Raw genomic sequence first — 24,415 nt, forward strand, 5'->3', positions numbered from 1 at the left:
GTGGACTAGAAGACCTCCAAGGTCCCTTCCACCTTATTCTGATATATTTGGTAGGAAAATGCTACCATTTATGCATCTTCCCTATTTTCATAAGCAACAGCATTACACATACAGTAGTGGCCAAAATTGTGGAAATCTTTTGGGAAAAGTATGTTTTCTAAAACTAGCTAATAACACTACTTTTTTTTTGCAGTAGTACCCTAAAATTATATATCAATGGAAAGATAATTTAATCAAGAATGTAATGCAATAACTTTATGAAGGATTTGCCATTAGAATAGCAGTTACAGTATAAAAAAGAAAAGTGAAACACGTAGAAAAAATGAGACATACAAAAATTATCACCATAGAAAAAATGAGATATACAAAAATGATCACCATGTCAGTTAATCCTTAGTTGGGTAACCTTTAGCATGAATTACGGCCTTAGAACTTCTTCCCATGGAGTGAACCAAGTCTTTTAGTTCTGCAGCTGTTATAATGTGAAACCAGGATTGAAGGATTGCTTCTATTAACTGGGTTTTATTGCTGGGTTGCTTCTGACTCACAAATTTCTTTAGTTACTCAATAGATTTTCAATTGGGTTAAGGTCTGGGCTATTCCCAGGCCATTCTAGCAGTGGAATAGGATTATCTTGAAACTCCAAAAAAAATGTGGTATTAGCCATCAAACCTAAAAAAATATACTTTCCCCAAAATTTGGTGACTACCATATCTAATTTTCAGTGTTATATCCAGGTTTGACAACTATTTGTAAAAAAAAAAAAAAAAAGCAGAAAGGAATTCTGTCATCACCTTCCATCCCAGAAGAGGGATGATTTATTTTTAAATGGCCTCTGTGCTGCTTATTATCTGCAGAGACCCACGGGGCAATTAAACAAATGTCTTTGGAGAAAAGTAGATTCCAATAATACAAAACATGAGCCAATATCAAAGAGGACAGTTTGGAAATAAAATTAAATTTAATTAACAGATCCTCCAAAAGGACGAGTGAAGGTGAAAAGAGAACAAAAGAGAGTATTTTCAGTTCGGAAAAAAAAAAGAAACTAGACTTGTTACCTTCAGCCCAAGATGTCTTATTTAACAATCTGTTGGACAAGCAATTATCTAGAAGTTCTTCCTGGCAAAGAGCTCCCTCGGCTTAGGAACATGGCAACCATTACTTCAGAGACTCCCTGAAAATTATGTCATACTTAGTCTTCCTCCTCCCTCACTTAATTTACACTCTTTTTTTTGTCATGATTCCAGAATCTAGCCTGATTTCAGACACAGGAAAGGTACTAGAAGTATGAGAGAAAGCATACAGTCTGTTGATTATGTATTAGAGTTGTGTAAAGGAAAATTGTAATAAAAATTATTTCAAAAAAAAAAAAAGAATTCACCATCTCCTGGTGACTGGCCCAAAGTTATCCAACCAGCTTTCATGCCCATGGCGGTACTAGAACTCACCATTTCCTGGTGATTGATTGGACCAAAATCCACCCAACCAGCTTTCATGCCTAAGGCAGGACTAGAATTCACAGTCTCCTGGTTTCTCACCCTAAGTTTTAGCCATTACACCAAACTACTCTATAACAGAATAGAATAACAGAGTTGAAAGGGACCTTGAAGGTCTTCCAGTCCAACCCTCTGCTCAGGCAGGAAACCCTATACCAGATAACATATAAAAAAGATATCATATAAGAAATCCAGAAAAATAATCAGGATTAGGAGCAGGGGTGAAATTTGATTGATTCTGACCGGTTCGGGCGAACCGGTAGGGACGATTTGAATCGGTTTGCCGAACTAGTAAAAACCACTGCTGGTTGGCCCCACCCACGCTGCCCGCTCGTCCACTCGCCCACTAGCTGCACACCTCTTCCGGCTGCTCGACCCATTCAACGTTAAATGCTGCAGCAGAGTGAATCCGAATTTTTCTCCCTCCATTCACAGAGGAGCTGCTGCAGCCTGTCCCTTTAAGGTATTTCGACCCCCGAGAGAGTCGGGACAGGGGGGGGACCATAAAGCTGGGGGGAGAGGGGCAGGGAGGACCATAAAGGGAGCAGCAGCTCCGCTGTGAATGGAGAGAGAAAAGCTTGGCTTCTCTCTGCCACAGCATTCACTATGAGCCCTTCTGGTGCTCATTTTTTCCCTACCAGGTTCTGTCAGCATGGCTTGGTGGGGGGGTCATGTGACTGAGTGGGCATGGCCGTGAGTGACATCGAGTTGTCCACGCCCACTCAGTCACAGGACCCATCAAGCCACGCCCACAGAGCCGTTAGGGAAAAAATTTGAATGTCACCACTGATTAGGAGCATCATAACATCCTGATCCACACACACACACTCAAATATAGTGAGCAGAAACACATGCAATAAAATAAGACAGCTTTTAGGCTGCGTTCGACTGGTTCGCTTAATCAGTTAATTGTTGGATCAACTAAGCACATAAACTGTAGCTCCCATTTCATTTTCTGTGGTCAGTTTCATGCCTTGAAATTGATGTTCTAACAGACCAGTAAATTACTGCCTTAGCTTGGAATAACATTTATATCAATGTAAAAAGTCAGTCTATAGGAAAGTAATTTACTGAAACCAGTTAAATGCTACACAAACATCATCTAGAGAGATTAATTGACTGTTATACTTTGATTGCTTTGCAGTCTCTTGGTGGCAGTTTGCAAATGAAAACTGATCTTTTTGTCATTACCGAAATACCAATAAAAGGAACCGAACAGAATGGTTTATAACATCATCTTACAAACAGTGAGATCCTTTTTCCAAGTTAGGGAGTTTATGCAAGTGGCTGTTCTGATAAAGAAATGCCTTATCCCAACCGCAAGGCATTGTTTTCATACATGAATATATAGATGCAAATTTAGAAATAATGACGGTCACTTCATAGAAATTAGTGCCTTGTAGGGAGTGGGGAAATTGCACACACAGAATCACAGGGCTGGGAGGGACCTCAGAGGTCTTCTAATCCAATCCTCTAACCAAGGCAGGAGACCTTATTCCAGGGGTGGGATTCTACCAGTTCAGACCGGTTTGAGCGAACTGGTAGCTGAATCAGCTACTAGCTGCATAGAGACCATGTACGGGCCACAACGGGAAGTGGGGGGGAGGCACAAACATTAGACAGCATTTGGTTTACAGCCTGTTAGGCAGGACAGGAGACTCACTCATTTGCGAACAAAGGATTGAACCGCTGCTCCCTAAGCTTCAGGGAAGGCTTGGCCGACCATCTCTCCACCGTAAAAATGTGCAAGTTTTATAAGCTTCCTTTATTGTCATTAAAAGTAACACTGTTACCTAGGCAACTACTTCTTCCCCAGGGAATTGATAAAGAATTCCAAATCTCCCCGTAAAAACATTTAAAATCAAAAATTTGCAAAAAGATATCAAAAAATTATCAAGTCTTATTTTTTTAAAAAAAAAACACTTTGTCTACAGATTATTTTTTTTATCACTCTCCTGATGCTCCTTTTTTTATGTTTCGCGCTTGTGCGTGTGTTTAACAAGCTTGAAGCAGTCATCGTAATTACTGAATACCCTTAAAATTCCATCTGCCTAAGACGTTTCCTCCCCGATGTAATACATCCAATTTTCTAGCATTTCACAGCACGTTGGGCTAAAATATGCTTGGCTCCTTTTGCAGTCTAGTATCTTGTGTGAAAAGCGGCATATTGGACAAGGCAGCTGGTTTGGCAGGCGCCTGCTTCAGCCTTCCTCGCCACATCAAAATGAACGGCACTAGCCACACAATTCTTTCCACGAAAGATCCATCTACCTGCCCACCAAAAAAAGGAAAGCCGAAAGAATGGATACTTATCAGCTGCAGACAGGGGTGGGTTCTACTTACCTTTACTACTGGTTTGCAACGGGGCCACAGGCGCAGAAGCATTTTGATGACGTCAGGGTGGGTGGGCGGAGCCTCCCTCCAGTTTTATTACCGGTTCTATAGAACCGGTCTGAACCAGGGGCAACCCATCACTGGCTGCAGGTCACCGGAGCCAAGATTTCAAACAGAGCTTCTTCGTTGATCATTAATCAACAAAGAATAATCATCAATAGTATTGGAATTTTGAGGTGGAGCTTACAAATTAGACCTAAGATTTGACGCACCATCATCACTGCAGGTTCCAGGTTTCCTTCAGCCTGCTAGAGGTTGCTCTTTTAGAAGAGCAAAGCTCTCCTAAGATAGATAGATAGATAGATAGATAGATAGATAGATACATAGATAGATAGATAGATAGATAGATTGATAGATGATAGATAGATAGATAGATAGATAGATAGATAGATGATAGATAGATGATAGATAGATAGATAAATGATAGATAGATAGATGATAGATAGATGATAGATAGATAGATAGATAGATAGATAGATAGATAGATAGATTGATAGATAGATGATAGATAGATAGATAGATAGATAGATAGATAGATGATAGATAGATGATAGATAGATAGATAGATAGATAGATAGATAGATAGATGATAGATAGATAGATAGATAGATAGATAGATAGATAGATAGATGAGAGATAGATAGATGAGAGATAGATCGATACAGTAGATAGATCTCGTCCGCAGTGGCTTCCCTGAATGACAGATGCCACATCTGGAAAGTAACCCTACTATAATTAGTAGTTCCTGGAACCCAACTTCGTGCCATTCAAGCTACAATGGAAGAGAAGAGTAGCTTCTAAAATCTGCCTTCAAAAGACTCAGAAGCCAACCTACTGCATGAGTTTCTGGCTGGGTTGGGCACCCTATTCCCCTGTCTTCAGACCAGCAGAAAGCAAAAGTGTGAACGAGAAATTGCTGTCCATTCTGATGTGTCTTACAACAGACGATCGCCCAACCACCGGGCCCAGCTTTTCAGCAAAGTGTTAATTTAAAAATGGCGGGGGGAAGAGAGGAGAGGCCAAGAAAGGAAGCCGATAAGAAGACTGAGCAGAGATAAAAGGAAGAGCAAAGGCCCACGAAATTCAAGATAGTTCAGGGGGAATGTCTATATAGGCCCAACTTTGCCAAACAATCTTTCTCACTTTGAAATAATAGAAAAATACTTGCAACTCGGGTGTTAGATTTTGGCAGTGGTTTGCTCCCCAAGTTTGTTTCAATTAATAAGCTAAGGAGAATAGAGTGGGATGGAGTGGGATGGGATGGGATGGGATGGGACGGGACGGAACAGAACGGAACGGAACGGAACGGAACGGAACGGAACAGAACAGAACAGAACAGAACAGAACAGAACAGAACAGAACAGAATAGAATAGAATTCTTTATTGGCCTATGCTGGATTAAAGGGGACATGGTGGCTCAGTGGCTAAGATGCTGAGCTTGTCGATCGAAAGGTCGGCAGTTCAGCGGTTCGAATCCCTAATGCCATGTAATGGGGTGAGCCCTTGTGACTTGTCCCAGCTTCTGGAAACCTAGCAGTTCGAAAGCACGTAAAAAATGCAAGTAGAAAAATAGGGACCATTTTTGATGGGAAGGTAACAGCGTTCCGTGCGCCTTTGGCATTGAGTCATGCCGGCCACATGACCACGGAGACGTCTTCAGACAGCCGCCACATGACCACGGAGACGTCTTCAGACAGCGCTGGCTCTTCAGCTTTGAAACGGAGATGAGCACCGCCCCCTAGAGTCCAAAACGACTAGTACATATGTGTGAGGGGAACCTTTACCTATGCTGGATTAAAGGAGTTTTATTATTATTGTAATTATGTTAAGGGAGAGATGAAGTAGAAGAAAAGACTGGCAAATTGAAGGGGAACCAAGCCAGTTTTCGTTCACACAACTTGCAAGTTTTTATTCAATATCTAAAGCAACGAATGCTATAGATGTTTAAAAACAGCCACGCAGAAAATATTAAAACCGGGAAGGAAAATTAAAGAGGAGTCATACATATCCCCCCACATTCACAAACAGCAGTAGCAAACTGAGCACAACTTATGTGCAACCAGAAAAACCCTTCAGATGAAAAGTTTTTCATTTTTAAAGAAAGGAATAGTCTGGATTTCTTAGGGGGGAAAAAAAGAAGAAATCTTTTTTCCAAGTTAAAGTCAGACACAACCTAATGCGCTATCCTTCAAGAAATCATTTTTCTGCCCTTGACAAAAATCCTGAAATCGCTTTGCTTTCTATAAAACTGCTATTCTAAAGTGTGTGTGTGTGAACTTGTGTACAACAACACTGAAGAATCAACACAGCTACAAAAAAACAATGAACATAGTCATGAAAAGTGGAAGGTGGTGAGGGGGGGGAATCTTGGAAATGATGTTAAAATCAACCACTCCATATGCATTTTCTTAATGACTTGGCACAATTAAGAAAACGAAATGCATGCAAATGAGCGCACACATACGTGTTAAAGATTTCCTAATACTGCTCTGATTTCTTTCTCTCTCTCTCTCTCTCTCTCTCTCTCTCTTTTTGACATTTGAGTTCATTAAAAAGTAATCCGAACATAGTAATAGAGCAGCAAGAACTGAAATTTGGGGGAAGAAAGGGGTTATAAAAGGCCTGCGTTTAATTTGCCGACGCGTATATTTTTATCCCTACCTTCCCATCCGACCTAATCATTATGCCTCCTTTTTAATTCTTACTACCCGTTAATTGGATCTCCCTAAGAAACTCAATATTCAAAGATGCTTAATTAGAAGGATTTACCACCCCTTGCCTTTATAACATTGCAAGCATCTTCCTTTAAATTGTCCTTGTTTGTCACACAGTCAAACAGTAGGGAAGGCGTTATTTTTGGGGGGGGGGGGAAACAAAAAACACCAAAGCATTTATGAGGTGTTTTTTTTTTTTTTTTTAAAGAGCTCAAGGAAGGATCAGTTTACCAAATGACTTAAGGGAGGCCTGGATAGAGGTAGATTTTATTTTTATTTTTTTTTCCCATGCCGTTCCTTTCAGAAATCCTTGCTGGATTATAGGAGCCACCTTGCTGTACAATGGGTTAGTACGGCCATTTCATCTTTTCAGCCTTCCCTGTCAATCACGGCATTTGACAAACCTTCCATTGAAACCTGTCAGGAACAGGGAGACTGTTCCTCCACTTCTTTTCAGATAAAGCTCTTGTTTTGAAATGCTTACTCATGAGTAAGTTCCCCCGCAGATTGGTAGCGTCTGTCTAATCTTGTCTGGGTCTTTTGGTACTTGGAGGGGGAGACCGTAGCTTAAGTAGAAGAGAATTACCTATAGATCGGAGTTGAACCGGTTCAGGGGCGTGGCCAACCAGCCATCGCTACCAGTTCGGCGACCTTGGCCAAATTTCCGCCAACGGTTCGCATGAACCGGTCCGAACCGGCTGAATACCACTTCTACAACTGACTCATATTTTTGACAGTCGCAGTGCCCTGGGGTCACGTGATCCCCTTTTGCAACCTTCTGACAAGCAAAGTCAATGGAGAAACCAGATTCACTTAACAACCATGTTAGTAATTTAACAACTGCTGTGATTCACTTAACAACTGTGGCAAGAAAGGCCGTAAAACGGAGCAAAACTCACTTAACAACTGTCTCGCATAGAAAATTTGGCCTCAATTGTGGTTGTAAGCCGAAGAGTACCTGTACTGTAGAAGCAACTCATATTTATAAGACTCCCTGTATGTTTTTTTCCCCCTCCTCTTCTTTTTTTGATTTGAGCTTTGCAGGTTCAAGTCAGACTGAAGGCCAAAATAACTCATTACTTGAAATTGTGTGTCGTAGAAACAGACAAGTTTCACCAAAAAGTCACAAGACACTTGACAAGCATTCGGGACCCTGCCCAACGCTAGGCCTCACTTAATCCGTGTGGAAATTGGAAAAACTCACCGGTGAAGCAAGCGAGCCAAAGGAAACAGTGAGATTTACTGTAAGCTTTGCATTGTAGATATGAACAGGAAAACGATTCGTTTGGAAAATCTGTTCAAATCCAAGACCTTGAAATGCTAAAAAATATAAGACACTTTTACTGCTGCTACTTACATTCCCTGGCTTTCATTTTCCAATTTCTTTTTTTTAGAGAGCAAAGGAACCAAAGAATTTTAACGTTTTGATTAAGTCCAATGCTACTGAATTTTTTCCCGATGAACTCTTGGAGCGTTACCCTAAATAATGATTTGGTTTAATCGTGGTTTCTTAAACAAAACACATTAGTTTATGGGTTAGCAATAAGCCCAAGCAAGTTTGATAGGAAATCTATCTTGTTTCTTCTCAGAATTGCAAGGTCTCTTATCAAAGTGCCAAATGTAATGATTTGGAGCCACTGTCGAACCAAATATAAATCAAGGGCTGAGATATAATACCAATTAGCTGCTAAAAACCATGAATTGAAGTCATTTGCATTTACAACTTCCAATGAGAAGTTACAGTTTAAGAATTCTAATATAAAACTGTCCAGCAGAGCTGAACAAAGACAATTAATTAATACTCATGTTTTACATGAAAGGGACATGAAAGCTGAGAATGATACAATTAGCCAGACATGGGTGAGAACAGAGGAGAAATTTATTCCTTCGGTTTCATTTTTTTAAAAAAATATGGACGGTCCCACTGTTCATCTTTCAAACTGCTCTTTAATTTGTGTTTAAAATGTAATGCCATTTTTAAGGCCACCTACAAAGTATTTCCATGCCAAAGTCTGTCTTGCTTGCAGTGGGAATTTACTATTTTTAAAACAATAAAAACAACATGTGATATTGGCAAAAATCAGTATGCCACTTTTTTTACTCATTATCAAACCTGTGACTGTACATTTCTGGTAAACCAGCGCACACATGTTAAAAATAAACTTTAGAACAATGAATTTATTGTAAATATATTTTCCTTTTGGCTCTACCTTGCAAAATCCCTAAACTGATAAGCAACACGTCGAAATGAATTTTGAAATGTATTCTGAAACTGGACTGTTTTGTTCATTCAAGCTGTGACGTACCTTTTCTAAACAAAGGGAGAGGCTGGCCCAAAGGAGCCTTTTTCAAAAGGCAACCAGATTTTGTTTTTCTCTGAAGAGGTTTCGCTTCTCACCCCAGAAGCTTCTTTTGTTTTGACTCAATCCAAGCTTCCTGGATGAGAAGCGAAACGTCTTTAAGGAAAAACAAAGGAAGTCCAGTTGCCTTTTGAAAAAGCACCTTTGGGACAACTATGACCTGGATGACTGAGAATCTCCATAGGTAAAGGTAAAGGTTCCCCTCGCACGTATGTGCTAGTCATTCCCGAATCTAGGGGGCGCTGCTCATCTCTCTTTCAAAGCCGAAGAGCCAGCGCTGTCCAAAGACGTCTCCGTGGTCATGTGGACGGCATGACTAAACGCCAAAGGCGCACGGAACGCTGTTCCCTTCCCACCAAAGGTGGTTCCTATTTTTCTACTTGCATTTTTTACCTGCTTTTGAACTGCTAGGTTGGCAGAAGCTGGGACAAGTCACGGGAGCTCACCCCGTTACGCGGCACTAGGGATTCGAACCGCTGAACTGCTAACCTTTCGATCGATAAGCTCAGCAACTTAGCCACCGAGCCACCGGGTCCCTTTTGAGAATCTCCATAGAGAAAGGAATTAAGACATTGGCTTGTCTACTTTCAGCCCAACCATTATCACAGAGTTGATGCAGACAAAGGAACACTAAACATGTTGCCTTTTGCTCTTAAGAGGAAAGATATATTAAATACAATGTGGGAAAAGAAAAGGGGGCAGCAGAATCCTGATGGTTATCTCACCAAGACTGATCAGTGGCAATGGTCTTGGATGAAGTGTCTGGAACTGCTTGATCCTGAACACAAAGAGCAAGACCAACAGAGCACAATGCCTTGATACAACAAAATCACTTAATTACAACGTCTTGTGCATAGCACTCAATTAGACAGATGGGAAGGCACCCATCAATTCTCTTCTGTATAAATAGCAGAGTGCGGAGGAATAGTCACTTCTGCAAGGCCAGCTTTGAAAGACAAGTGGATGGGCTGGAACGGGGCAGATGGAGGACTCCAAATTGACAAGAAGATAGTCAGTTGTGAAGGCAGAGCAGATCTTCTTAACTGATGGAACTAAACTACTTAACTTACCAAGAAGCCCTCCTGCATCTAGTCTCAATCAATATTTTGCATCCGTACCACAGGAACTCTGAACTGCAGAGGGTCCTGGGAAATTCAGGTAGTCCTGTATATGATATGAATATTGATAAGTCAACTAATTAACAATCAACTGCCCCCCAGAGATACGAAGAATTCAAGACCTCGGTGCCTTCTGCCGTGCCCTGAAGACCTTCCTTTTTCAGCAAGCCGGGCTGGCTTAATGCTTTTTAAATGTTTTTAATATGTTTTGTTACTGTTTTTTAACTTTGGGGCCAAATTTATATATATCTTTTTAAATTGTTTTTAATGTTTGTATCTATGTTTTTTATTTTGGCTGTACTGAGTCCTTCGGGAGAAGGGCGGTCTATAAATTTGATAATAAATAAAAAATAAATAAATAAATTAGACTAACAACGGCAACTACTTATAAAGGAAATGTATATAAAATGTTTTATAGATGGCATTTACCACCTGCTAGGTTAGCTAAAATGTTTAAAAATACGTCTAGCAAATGTTGGAAATGTAATCAAAAGATGGGCACATTTTATCATATGTGGTGGACTTGTGCTAAAACAAAAAAATTGGGGGGAGGGGGGCAAAAAGGGAAACATGTAGATTTTAAACCTGAACTGTTTTTATTAAGGGATGATATCAGAAAAATTTGATTAAAAAAGTATGTATTTAGTAATACGTGTTTTAAAAGCAGCGAGGATTATCTTCGCACAATATCGGAAAGATGAAGAAACACCTCAAGACGAAGAGATAATTAAGAAGATATTAGACTGTGCAGAACTGGACACACATTAAAAATTAAACAGAAAGAAGACACAGAATATTATCAAATATGGACTTTATTTTACCAATGGTTGGAAAAAAGGGGTGGAGAGTAAGAGGAGGGCAGAAATTCTGATTGGGGGTCTGCTTCAGCCTCCTGGTGCCGGGGTTTGGGCGAAGGCTGGAGGGAAGGGCTGCTGGTGGCGAAGAGCCCAAGGGCCTTGTTCCAGTGGGACTGCCTCATGGCCTGGAACTGGCTGACCATCTCAGCCCACTGAGCCTCCAGGCACCAGTACCTAGCCTTGCACTCCCACAGGTCTTCCCTCTGCTTGGAAAGCCTATGCTCCTAGTCCTAGAAGCTCATAGTGAGGTGCTTCTCAGATCCAATTTGAACTGAGCTGTTTTGCCAACTCTTTCGCATGGTGGCTGCTTAGCTCCAGCAACTGCTTCCTGTTGGGGCCCTAAGGAGTCCGGGTGGGGAGGTGAGGAGTGGCTGGGAAGAGAGGGGCGAGTAGAGGCCGGCAATGTGAGTGACATTAAGTTGGTCACAACCTCCCAGTCACATGACCACCTAGCCATGCCCACGCAGCCAGTCACTAGGCAGATATTATTAGTGGTCCACAGGATTTAAAATTATGAATTTAGTGGTCCCTGAGGTCTGAAAGGTTGGTGACCCCTGGACTAAGCAATGGTGGTATTCAGCCGGTTCTATCCGGTTCGGGAAAACCGGTAGGGGCGGCTGCAGGAGGCTCTTCCCACCCACCGGGACATCATCATATCCCGTTTTTGACCCTCTGCGGATGCACGGAGGTGGCACATTTGAGCGAAGTGAGCATGTGTGCGCTCTCACATTTGCGAACCGGTAGTGAAGGTAACTGAATACCACCTCTGCTATTAAGTCAGAGTTTGAACAAATCACCATAGGCTATGTTCACCAAACACACTTCGCCCATTTATTTATTTTTATTTGAAAGCAGAGAACATGCTTTATGGAGAAGTTGGTACACTGATAGCATATTCTAAAATATCCAGGAAAACAGTTTTGCTTCTGTACAAGAACAACCGGCCTCCCTTCGTCACAAAAAGGAGCATTACCCCATGTTTTGCAAATAATCTAGAAGCTGAGAACAATTGCCAGGCAATGTTCAGAAACAGAAATCCTGCAGACTAAGGATGGCCGTAAAAAGGCAGAACCAAACAGAAGAACCAACGGGGTAGGCATTCTTATCTAAAAATCCTCGGTCGAGATTAAACGAGTCTATATTTGTTTTTCTCAAGATGGGAGACGAAAGGACAATTTTTAAAGAAATATTCAGCTGAAAGCAGATTGTACGTCATGCAAGTGTCTACTATTGAAAATGGCACGCTAGGCAGGAGTGAAAGGCATAGCTGTATGGATATCTGTATGGATATCCTCAGGATTTTTCATACACTCTGTCCATTCTTACATGGTTCTTTTTTTTTCCTTTTTTTTCTTTTGATTTATATGCCGCCCTTCTCCGGAGACTCAGGGCGGCTTACAATGCGTTAAGCAATAGCCTTCATCCTTTTGTATATTTATACAAAGTCAGCTTATTGCCCCCACAAATTGGGTCCTCATTTAACCTACCTTAGAAAGGATGGAAGGCTGAGTCAACCTTGAGCCTGGTAAGATTCGAACCTGCAGTAATTGCAGGCAGCTGTGTTAATAACAGGGTGCTTTAGACCACTGTACTACGAAGGCTCTTTTGGACCATATCCTGCAGACACTTTGGGGTCCCTTGAGGAGCATCTTCTACAAGCAAGAAGCCAAAGCTATTCTTGCTCTGCCCCTCTCCTTTTTTTTTTTTTTTTTTGACTAGTATCGACTAGATTTCATTGCCACCAACAGCAAAAATAATTAGCACAATGTATTTGGGCTGGAAATGCAAAGATATATTTTTTCTTAGCCTTTTAGTTGGTAGACAATCATCACCTTTCTGTTCCATGACCATGATATAAAACTGAATTTGTAGATAGGAAGGAGTGGTTAAGAAAACCTGGGATTTATAGCTGGGGGTGCACGTGTGCTCATTAGCAGCATAAAGAGAGAAGCTTTTACTGTAAGTCTTTTGTCTCCTCCACCACCAACCCCCTTCACAATTAGTCTCTCAAGAGGTAGCAATTTCTCTCTTTTCAGGCAGAAATATTTGGGGTGTAGGAAGTTAGCACCCACCCCTCTCCTAGAAAAATGAAATATTCTAGGAAATATTTAAAAGGCAGAATATTTCCCCTAAAAGAGAAGTAGAAATCTTAAGACAGAAACTCAGCCCCAGCTCCCTTCCCCCAGCGGATACTTTGGTTATTTACAAGACAAAAGGCTGGGCCAGCTTATTTCCCATGTTTTATTTGTTTTATTTATATAACATTTAATTTTCATTAAACAGTGTGTGGTCTGGGTACAGTTACGTTTAAATAGTCACATTACACATCTTTGTTGTGATATTCATCACCCTAATACTGATAATATAATATAACATAATAATATAATAACAATAATACTTAACATCATCTTCTTTTAACAACTCTCCACTTTAACATTTCCTCTTTTTATATCTCCTCCCGTCTAACTTCTGTTTCTCTTATCTAGCCATTGATAAAATATGTCTTTATCCTTAATAGTAAGCGTTAGTCTATCCATTTCCGCACATTCTAATATTTTCTTAATTACATTCCCCTCAGATGGGATCTCATCATTTTTCCATTGTTGCGCAAATACAATTCTAGTTGTGGTTAATATATGCTGTACTGATTTTAAAGCACTTTTCTGCTTTAAATCATATCTCAAGACTTAAAATGGACACCTAACATCAAAAACGTCATCAAAAAAGCTCAACAAAGAATGTTCTTTCTGCACAAACTCAGGAAGCTCAAACTGCCCAAAAAGCTGCTGACACAGTTCTACGGAGGAATTATGGAGTCTGTCATCTGCACCTCTATAACTGTCTGGTTTGGTTCTGCAACCCAACAAGACAAACACAGATTTCAACAGATAATTAGAACTGCAGAAAAAACAATTACTACCAGATCCATTGAAGATCTGTGTACTGCAGGAGTCAAAAAGGGGGCTGTGAAAATATCTACAGATCCCTCACATCCTGGACATAAACTATTTCAACTCCTACCCTCAAAACGACGCTATAGAGCACTGCACACCAGAACAACAAGACACAAGGACAGTTTTTCCCAAATGCCTTCACTCTGCCAAACAATTCCCACAATACTGTCAAACTATTTACTAAGACTGTATTACTATTATTCTTCTCTTCCTTACTAGTATCTATCTCTTCCCACTTATTACTATAACCATGCTGCTTGTATCTTTCAATTTATATTGTTTTTATTGGTTTCCTAGTATGATTTGATAGTTTATTAGTAACCTTGACTATCACTAAGTGTTGTATCTTTTTATTCTCATTGAATGTATTTTATTCTCCTTATGTACCCTGAGAGCATATGCACCCAAGACAAATTCCTTATGTGTCCAGTCACACTTGGCCAATCAAGAATTCTATTCTATTCTATTCTATTCTATTCTATTCTATTCTATTCTATTCTATTCTATTCTATTCTATTCTATTCTATTCTATTCTATTCTATTCTATTCTATTCTACTCTGAATCCTGTTCTTTTCTATTCTATTCTGAATCCTATCCTATCCTATCCTATCCTATCCTATCCTATCCTATCCTATCCTATCCTATCCTATTCTATTCTATTCTATTCTATTCTATTCTATTCTATTCTATTCTATTCTATTCTGAATCCTATTCTATTCTATTCTATTTTATTTAGCCAATTCCATGAAACAGCCTAAGTAAGCAGAACACCCAATCAGCTATTACAACAGGTGTCAGCCTCTGTCATTCTCCTCTAGAAGCATCTTTTTTTGTGACCTGGTGGCCAAATCTGGATGCAGTATTCCAGGTGTGGTCTCACTAAGGCTTTATAAAGACGTACTGAAAATCCAGCCCTGTGCACAAGAGCTGGATTGCTTTGCACAGGTGGACACATCTTCGAAAACCTTGACAGAATGCATTCCATTCTATTCCTGGGTTTCACACACCATGCTAAGCCAAACTAGGAATGGTTCTGGCCATTAACATGATCTTTTGTATGAAACCAGACAGTATAGAGTTTGAGTGGGAGACCTGTAATGTCCTCAGGCAAACTGCAATTTATTCAGGAACTCCGTGTCAAGGAAAGCATTGTCCAGGTCAAAGTGCCCAGCCAGCTTTACACAAATTGGTGATTATCATATTATTATTTTTTTTGTTATTTTTGTTATTTACAAAGGGAACGATAGGAAGGAGAGCTTCTTCCCCTACCCTGATATGGGAAGGAAGGGAGAGAAGGGAACGGAAACAGAAGGAAGGGAAAGGGAAGGGAAGGGAGAAAGGGGAAGGAGAAAAGGAAAGGGAGAAAGGGGAAGGAGAAAGGAGGAGTGAGAAAGGGGGAGGGGAGGAAAGGGAAGGGAAGGGAAGGGAAGGAAAGGGAAGGGAAGGGAAGGGAAGGAAAGGAAAGGAAAGGAAAGGAAAGGAAAGGAAAGGAAAGGAAAGGAAAGGAAAGGAAGGAAACAAAAGGAAAGGAAAGGAAAGGAAAGGAAAGGAAAGGAAAGGAGAGGAGAGGAGAGGAGAGGAAAGGAAAGGAAAGGAAAGGAAAGGAAAGGAAAGGAAAGGAAAGGAAAGGAAAGGAAGGAAACAAAAGGAAAGGAAAGGAAAGGAAAGGAAAGGAAAGGAGAGGAGAGGAGAGGAGAGGAAAGGAAAGGAAAGGAAAGGAAAGGAAAGGAAAGGAAAGGAAAGGAAAGGAAAGGAAAGGAAAGGAAAGGAAAGGAAAGGAAAGGGACTTTCTAACCAGATAATGGCATCAGGAGCGCATGATTCCATTTCATTTCAATGGGTGTAAAATGCTTGTTTAAAAAGGAAGAAAAAGAAAGCCATCATTGCAGCACATAAACCTTGAAGAATAGTGGGATTTTGGAGGGGGTTTCCCTGCGGAGGCAGCCTCAATTGCCATCTGACTGGTGGTCACATTGCCTGCTGAGAAAGTCTAAAGGCTGCCCCTTAATCTCTCAGCGGGACGTCCCTGCAATAGCCAATTAGAAAGCTGAAGCGCTGAGCTTGTTCAAATGACAGCCAAAAAATAATTGATTTTTATTTCAGTAAAAGGACTCTTTGGAACAAAAGGAGGAAAAAAAGAAAAAAGAAAAGGCCCTTAGCATAATTTCCTGCTTAGGAGAGCTTCAGAGAAATTTATGAGGGGGTGTTTATTTCCAAAGTTTGGGGAACTCCCCTACTAACAGATTAAAAATTTAGACACTACTGATTTCTCATATGGATTTTCACCAAATATTCCAAGCAGAGGGAGCAGAGAACCCTGGGAGGATCATAGACCTTGTCTTCACTACAAATATAGAATAACAGAGTTGGAAGGGATCTTGGAGGTCTTCTAGTCCAACCCCCTGCTTAGGCAGGAAACCCTACACCACTTCAGATAAATGGCTGTCCAATCTCTTCTTAAAAACCTCCAGTGTTGGAGCATTCACAACTTCTAGAGGCAAGTTGTTCCACAGATTAATTGTTCTAACTGTCAGGAAACTAAGTTGCTTCTCTCTTTGATTAGTTTCCACCCATTGCTTCTTGTCCTGCCCTCAGGTGCTTTGGAGAATAGCTTGACTCCCTCTTCTTTGGGGCAGCCCCTCAAATATTGGAAGACTGCTATCATGTCTCCCCTGGTCCTTCTTTTCATTAAACGAGACATACCCAGTTCCTGCAACCGTTCTTCATATATTTTAGCCTCCACTCCTCTTAATCATCTTTGTTGCTCTTCTCTGCACTCTTTCTAGAGTCTCCACATCTTTTTTACATCGTGGTGACCAAAACTGAATGCAGTATTGCAAGTGTGGCCTTATACCAAGACATTATAAAATCATATTAACACTTCACGTGATCTTGATTCTATCCCTCTGTTTATGCAGCCTAGAACTGTGTTGGCTTGTTTTGGCAGCTGCTGCACACGGCTGGCTCATATTTAAATGGGTGTCCACTAGGTCTCACTCTATCTATCTCTCTATCTCTCTATCTCTCTCTCTCTCTCTCTATCTATCTATCTATCTATCATCTATCTATCTATCTATCTATCTATCTATCTATCTATCTATCATCTATCTATCTATCTATCTATCTATCTATCTATCTATCTATCATCTATCTATCTATCTATCTATCTATCTATCTATCTATCTATCTCTACCTACCTACCTACCTACCTTTTTCTTTCTTTTCCTTCTTTCTTTCTCTTTCTTCTTTCTTTTTTTCTATCTATCCTTTCTATTTTTCTTTCTTTCTTTTCCCTTTCTTTTTTCTTCTTTCTTTATTTTTATCTATCTTTCTGTCCTTCTCTTCTTTCTTTCTTTCTCTTTCTTCTTTCTTTCTATCTATCTATCTATCTTTCTTTCTTTCTCTTTCTTCTTTCTATCTTTTTCTTTCTCTTTCTTTCTAATTTCTTTCTCTTTCTTTCTTTCTTTCTTTCTTTCTTTCTTTCTTTCTTCCTTCCTTCCTTCCTTCCTTCCTTCCTTCCTTTCTTCCTTCCTTCCTTCTTTCCTTTCCCACTATTGTCTATCTCTCATTGAGCCAAATTAATTTTGGCAGGACAATGAAAGAACAGAACAAGTTTCCTGGCTTTGCTACACAACTCTGTAAGAGCCCATTCGGTTGATATTTAAAAGCTTGTTTAAGTAAAAGAAGAGGTCTGGGAGAGAAGACAAGACAGATTTTCCATTTCCACCCTCTTCCCTATAGGACATTTGACTTTTTCCAACACCAGAAAGAAACGCAGATATTAGTTTATAACATCTGAAGGGGAAGAGGTTTGGTATTGTCAAGAGTGTAGTGTCAACATTGGACTTAAGCCCAGAAATTTGTCCAAAACAACTGGAAAACAAAAGCTGGATCAAAGGATGCTGAACCCAGTAATTGGAATGATATCATACGCCCAGGGATATGATAGACTCCCAGAGAAAAGTCATGCCAGATTTCCTATCAGATGGTGAAGAGGAGAATGAATGTCAATTCTCAGAAGTGGAGATGACTTCAACAATCATCTAGCAAAGGTCAACCTTTCAGTGACCACAACAGTCAATAATATGGCTAGAGAAATGAAAGTGAACAATTAAACTGATTCTGATCTCATTCTCATATAAATCTGCAGGATAATTTTGGAGCAGAGAGGAAGCGCACCAGCGTGTCCACCGTCCCTGTCCTAATGTTTTCTTTCATTCGTATCCTTTTCATGATTTTATAATTATGATTACACTTGTATCTGTCATAAAATACATGCTTGATGAAATAAAATAAATAAATAAAATAAAATAAAGAGGCTGCCTGCTAGTTGTGGGCGCTTCATCTCTGGAAGCTTTCAAGAAGAGACTGGACTGCCATCTGTCAGAAATGGTGTAAGGTCTCCTTAGTGGTGAAATCCAATTTTTTTTACTACCGGTTCTGTGGGCGTGGGGTGGCTTGGTGGGCGTGGCTTGGTAGGTGTGGCAGGGGAAGGATATTGCAAAATCTCCATTCCCACCCCACTCCAGAGGAAGGATACTGCAAAATCCCCATTCCCTCCCCACTCCTGGGGAAGGATATTGCAAAACCTCCATTCCCACCCCACTCCAGGGGAAGGACACTGCAAAATCCCCATTCCCTCCCCACTCCTGGGGGAAGGATATTGCAAAACCTCCATTCCCACCCCACTCCAGGGGAAGGACACTGCAAAATCCCCATTCCCTCCCCACTCCAGGGGAAGGATACTGCAAAATCCCCATTCCCTCCCCACTCTTGGGCCAACCAAAGGTGGTATTTGCTAGTTCTCTGAAGTGCTCAAAATTTCTGCTACCGATTCTCCAGAACCTGTCAGAACCTGCTGGATTTCACCCCTGGGTCTCCTGCTTCGGCAGGGAGTTGGACTAGATGACCTCCAAGGTCCCTTCCAACTCTGTTAATCATCGGTTAATCCTGTCGCCCAAGTCACAATTTATAGGAAAACCAACTCAGGCTCCTAAGATTCAGTGATCTGGAATATGACAGCACCTTCAACTGCACTGTAATTCCTGCTCAGAAGGAGCCCATTTATAACTCCTGGTAGTACAGACTAATCACAGTAATTTAAACATTTATTCTAAAAGTTGAGGGGGTTCTCTCCAGCAGTTGGTGTTCCAGCACAAACAGGCTTCATAGACATAACAATAAGCTAATTGGTTTGGGGGGGGGGCTTGTGTTAGCAGACAGCTTCAGACCAATATTTGTCAAACAATGGAAACTCTCGCGGGGGGGGGAGGGATGGAAGAGTGCAAAAAAAAAAAAAGTCCTCTTCTGTATTCCCCCATTCTTGATGTAAGTATTAAACATTCTCAGCACTTTTTTTTTTAGATCAAGTATAAATATAGGTAAAAAGCATACCCCCTTTTTTTTTTTTAACATTTAGGTTAAAGGAGAGTTTTTTCTTAGCTTATTTTTTGTAAAGACTGATCCGAGGTGGGGTGGGCACAAGGGGAGGGGGCAAAGATGAGGGATTGGAATTCAGGGGTGCTATTCAGCAGGTTCTGACAGGTTCTGGAGAACCGGTAGCGGAAATTTTGAGTAGTTTGGAGAACTGGCAAATACCCCCTCTGGCTGGCCCCAGAGTGGGGAAGGAATGGAGATTTTGCAATATCCTTCCCCCAGGAGTGGGGATTTTGCAGTAACCTTCCCATGGAGTCCGGTGGGAATGGAGATTTGAAGTATCCTTCCCCTGCCATGCCCACCAAGTCACACCCACTAAACCATGTCATGCCCACCAAGCCACATCACGCCCACCAAGCCATGCCCACAGAACCGGTAGTAAAAAAAAAAAAAAGTGAATTCCACCACATTGGATGCTATTATTGCATATAGTTCCACCTTGCAAATCCTCTAATTGAGGACGAGGAAGAAAGAATGCAATGATATCCTTAGACTTTCCTTCAAATCTCTTCTACTATTCACACCGTTTCTTCCCTGTCATCCTAAGTGGCCATTTCCTTCCCTGAAATTGATTCGAGACACGGACGAGGTCTCCGGTTTGCATTTTCTTAACAGACCTTCTTCAGCTTATTATAGGTAATTTTCAAGATGCGGAAAGCAAAAGTCTCAAATAGGCAGCACCTTTGAACAACAGCTGCTCCTCAAGCTCTTTGGGGCCAAAGTGTAAGAACTTGTGCGATCTAAAAAAACGAAGTTATTAGACTACAGTTATTAGACTAAGAGATGTGGTGGCGCAGTGGTTAATGTGCAGTACTGCAGGCTGCTTCTGCCAATTGCTGGCTGCCTGCAATTTGGCAGATCGAATCTCACCAGGCTCTAAATTGACTCAGCCTTCCATCCTTCCAAGGTGGGTAAAATGAGGACCCAGATTGTTAGGGGCAATAGGCTGACTTTGTAAACTGCTTAGAGGGGGCTGTAAAAGCACCGTGAAGCGGTATATTAAGTCTAAGTGCTAAGTGCTATTGCTGCAGTCTTCCATGGAGTAAAGTCCACTTCCCAAACCCTTTGGAAAAGGTTATTCTACATTGACAGAGGTGTACAGGTAGTCCTCGACTTACAACAGTTCGTTTAGTGACGGTTCCAAGTTACAACGGCACTGGAAAAAAAGCGACGTGGCCATTTTTCACACGTACCACCATTGTAGCAACTTCACGGTCACGTGATCGAAATTCAGACGCTTGGCAGCTGACTCATATTTATGACAGTTGCAGTGGTCACGTGATCCCCTTCGTCGACCTTCCGACAAGCAAAATCAATAGGGAATCCGGATTCACTTAAAACCATGCTACTAACTTAACAAATACAGCGGTTCCCATAACAACTGTGGCAAGAAAGAACTGTGGCATAAACCAGAGCAACATTCACTTAACCAATGTTTTGCATAGCAAGAGAAATTCTGGGCTCAATTGTGGGCGTAAATCGAGGACTACCTGTATTCACAAAAGCCAAAGGAGAGAGGTGCCAACGGTGCGGGACGATGAGTGTCAAGAGACAACGGACCGGAGGTGGGTTTCAGCAGATTCTGACCAGTTCTGGGGAACCGGTAGTGGAAATTTTGAGTAGTTCAGAGAACCGGTAAATACCACCTCTGGCTGGCCCCATCCCCATCTATTCTCTGCCTCCCGAGTCCCAGCTGATTGGGAGGAAATGGGGATTTTGCAGTAACCTTCCCCTGGAGTGGGGAGGGAATGGAGATTTTACAGTATCCTTCCTCTGCCATGCCCACCATGCCACACCACGCCCACCAAGCCATGCCCACCAAGCCACACCCACCAATCCATGACACGCCCACCAAGCCACACCCACAGAACCGGTAGTAAAAAAAATTCGAAACCCCCCACTGCAACAGACAATAAGAGCTCTGGCTACACAGAATTGTTCGCGTGAGACTTCACAAAGATTTCTGGCATAGATAAGCCATCCAGGGTTTCGCATTATCGTCTCTCCTCTGCAAATTATCTGTGAAACCATTTTATATAAATGTGGCTTTTATATTTAGGGGTTATTGCTGAGGATATTTATAGATTAGGAGGGAGAGAGAGAGAGAGTACAGAATATTCCCCTGCTCTCCAAATATACACAATACCTGTGGAAAAAAAATACAAGCTGGGTGAAATGAATCCTGATCCATAACAGCTTGTTAATCTTCAGGTGTACACAAAACTCCTGGGAAGGGAGGTTGCTGTAACACAATAATGCAACTACCTCTCCAAACAAAAATCAAGAGTGTATTTTATTTTTAACTGTTATCCCATTCCCTACATATAATCACTCGTACTTTGTCAACAGTATTGTGGAGTGCGGTAACTTTTATGGTGTTTTGATAAATTGCTGTTTTAGAAGGGAGCATGAGGGACGCAGTGGCTCAGTGGCTAAGACACTGAACTTGTCGATCAAAAGGTTTGAATCCCTAGTGCCGCGTAACAGGGTGAGCTCCCGTGACTTGTCCCAGTTTCTGCCAACCTAGCAGTTCAAAAGCACGTAAAAAAAAAGGCAAGTAGAAAAATAGGGACCACCTTTGGTGGGAAGGGAACAGCGTTCCGTGTGCCTTTGGCGTTGAGTCATGCCGGCCACATGAGACATCTTCGGACAGTGCTGGCTCTTCGGCTTTGAAATGGAGATGAGCACCGCCCCCTAGAGTCAGGAACAACTAGCACATATGTGTGAGGGGAACCTTTACCTTTACCTTTAAGGGAGCATCTCATACTGTAGTTATATTTTAAACCTCTTCACAGTTCCTCTGCCCAATTCCAAGCCATGTTATTCTACTTAGTAACATTTTTTTCCCCCTAATCAGGATTGCTTACACTCCTAAGGTCACCTCCCTGGTTCATTTGTGCTAAATCTCCAGGAATTCAAATGCCTACTGCTGCTTCTTATTCAATAGAACATCCAGGTTGTGGTCCGCCAGCAGCCTATGGAGCTGGCAGCGGAGTCGGACAGTGAGGAGGCTGAGGAAGAACAGGGGCCAGTCCTGAAGGCTGAGGAAGGCCCGGATGAAGGCTCTGCATCAGAGGCAGAGATGGGGCCAGGGCCATCTGGGAGTGATGTGCAGACTCCAGAGCCTCCAGAGGCTGACAGTAGAAAGGCAGAAGAACAGGAGGAGCCTGTTCCTAGTGCACATATGAGAAGAGCTTCCAGAAGGCAGGAGCAGCTACAGCAAAGAGGACGACTCAGGAGTAAGATCAAGAGATGATTGGCCCCTCCCATAAGGCTTAAAAGACCATCAACGGCTCTTGGGCTCTTTGTCGGAAAACAACATTGATAGTTTTGTTTCTTGTCTTGCTGCATTTATTTCTTGGTGTCTTCTGCTTCTGAACTTTTGCCAAGAGAAGCCTTTGGCAGTTTGCCTAATTATACCAAGGTTGGTGATTAGACTGAAGAATTTGTGTTATGAAGAATTTGTTTTGATTTAGTTTGGATTACTCTGAGAATGAGTTAATTCTCAGCTGTTCTAATAAAGTCTGTAAGTTTTGGAACGGTTTGCGTCAACTACTATTTACTTGGGCGTGGGTAACAACAATCCATTTATAATTTGCTTTTTTTTTTTTTTTTTTTGGTGCTGATCTGTCTCACAGACCGGCTGACAACTGTTAACATCCAGAAAACGTGGCTATTGGTAAACAACCCAGACAATACAAGGAAGAACAGAAAAGAAAATGCAGAACAAACATTCAGTCCAGCCATACATTTTTGGCTGTAATGGTTGAGAATGTGGAGAACTCTAATCCCAAAAAAAACATCCACAAGGGGAAATTATTTTAAAATGCCAAGTCAGATCAAATAACCCTTCTTTGCTTTCAAGCTAAGCAAGACACCGTATATATGCTGAATAGGTATTGCAGAAGAAGATGAATGTGATTTTAAAATGAGAGAAAGGAACATCAATAAGCTTGGCTATGCTGATGATATTAATTTGATAGCTGACAATGCAAAAGATCCAGAAACTGTAGTAAGGAAAGTCAGGCAGCTCAGTGAAAAAATGGCACCATGTGAATAGAATAGAATAGAATAGAATAGAATAGAATAGAATAGAATAGAATAGAATAGAATAGAATAGAATAGAATAGAATAGAATAGAATAGAATAGAATAAAAAAGGGGGCTAGGCTAGGCTAGGCTAGGCTACAGTAGAGTAGAGTAGAGTAGAGTAGAGTAGAGTAGAATAGAGTAGAGTAGAGTAGAGTAGAATAGAATAGAATAGAATAGAATAGAATAGAATAGAATAGAATAGAATAGAATAGAATAGAATAGAATAGAATAGAATAGAATAGAATAAAAAGGGGGGCTAGGCTAGGCTAGGCTAGGCTAGGCTACAGTAGAGTAGAGTAGAGTAGAGTAGAGTAGAGTAGAGTAGAGTAGAGTAGAGTAGAGTAGAGTAGAGTAGAATAGAATAGAATAGAATAGAATAGAATAGAATAGAATAGAATAGAATAGAATAGAATAGAACAGAACAGAACAGAACAGAACAGAACAGAATAGAATAGAATAGAATAGAATAGAATCTGTCAGTGCACAGCGAACTGGTGGTAAAATGATGTGAAACCCACCTCTGCTGAACAACTGTCTTGTTAGCAATGGAAATTTTGTGCTCCCTTGCGGTCGTAAGTCGAGGACTACCTGTTCAAACTAGCACTTGGTAGCCACAATGAAGGTCTTGGAAAAGTTATCCAGATGCCAGGAAAAAATCAGAAATCAGATCAGAATCATGTGCACCAGGGTGGGTTCTACCTACCTTTACTACTGGTTCGTACCGTGCCTGCGTGCACTGTTCGGTTCTGATCACTTCTGATGACATCCAGGTCAGTGGGCGGAGTCTCCCACCAGTTTTACTACCAGTTCTTGAGAACCGGTCCGAACCGGGGGCAACCCACCCCTAATGTGCACACAATGCTTCTCCTTGCCACACTTCCATGGAAGCCAAAGTTGGATTGTGAAGAAGTAGGGTAAAAAGAATATTAACCCTTGAATGTTGGTGTTGGAGAAGAAAATACCAATGGATGGACCATGGATGGCCAAGAAAACA

The sequence above is a fragment of the Pantherophis guttatus genome, chromosome 13 (assembly GCF_059756535.1).
Source record: "Pantherophis guttatus breed Tessera chromosome 13, ASM5975653v1, whole genome shotgun sequence".
NCBI lineage: Eukaryota > Metazoa > Chordata > Lepidosauria > Squamata > Colubridae > Pantherophis > Pantherophis guttatus.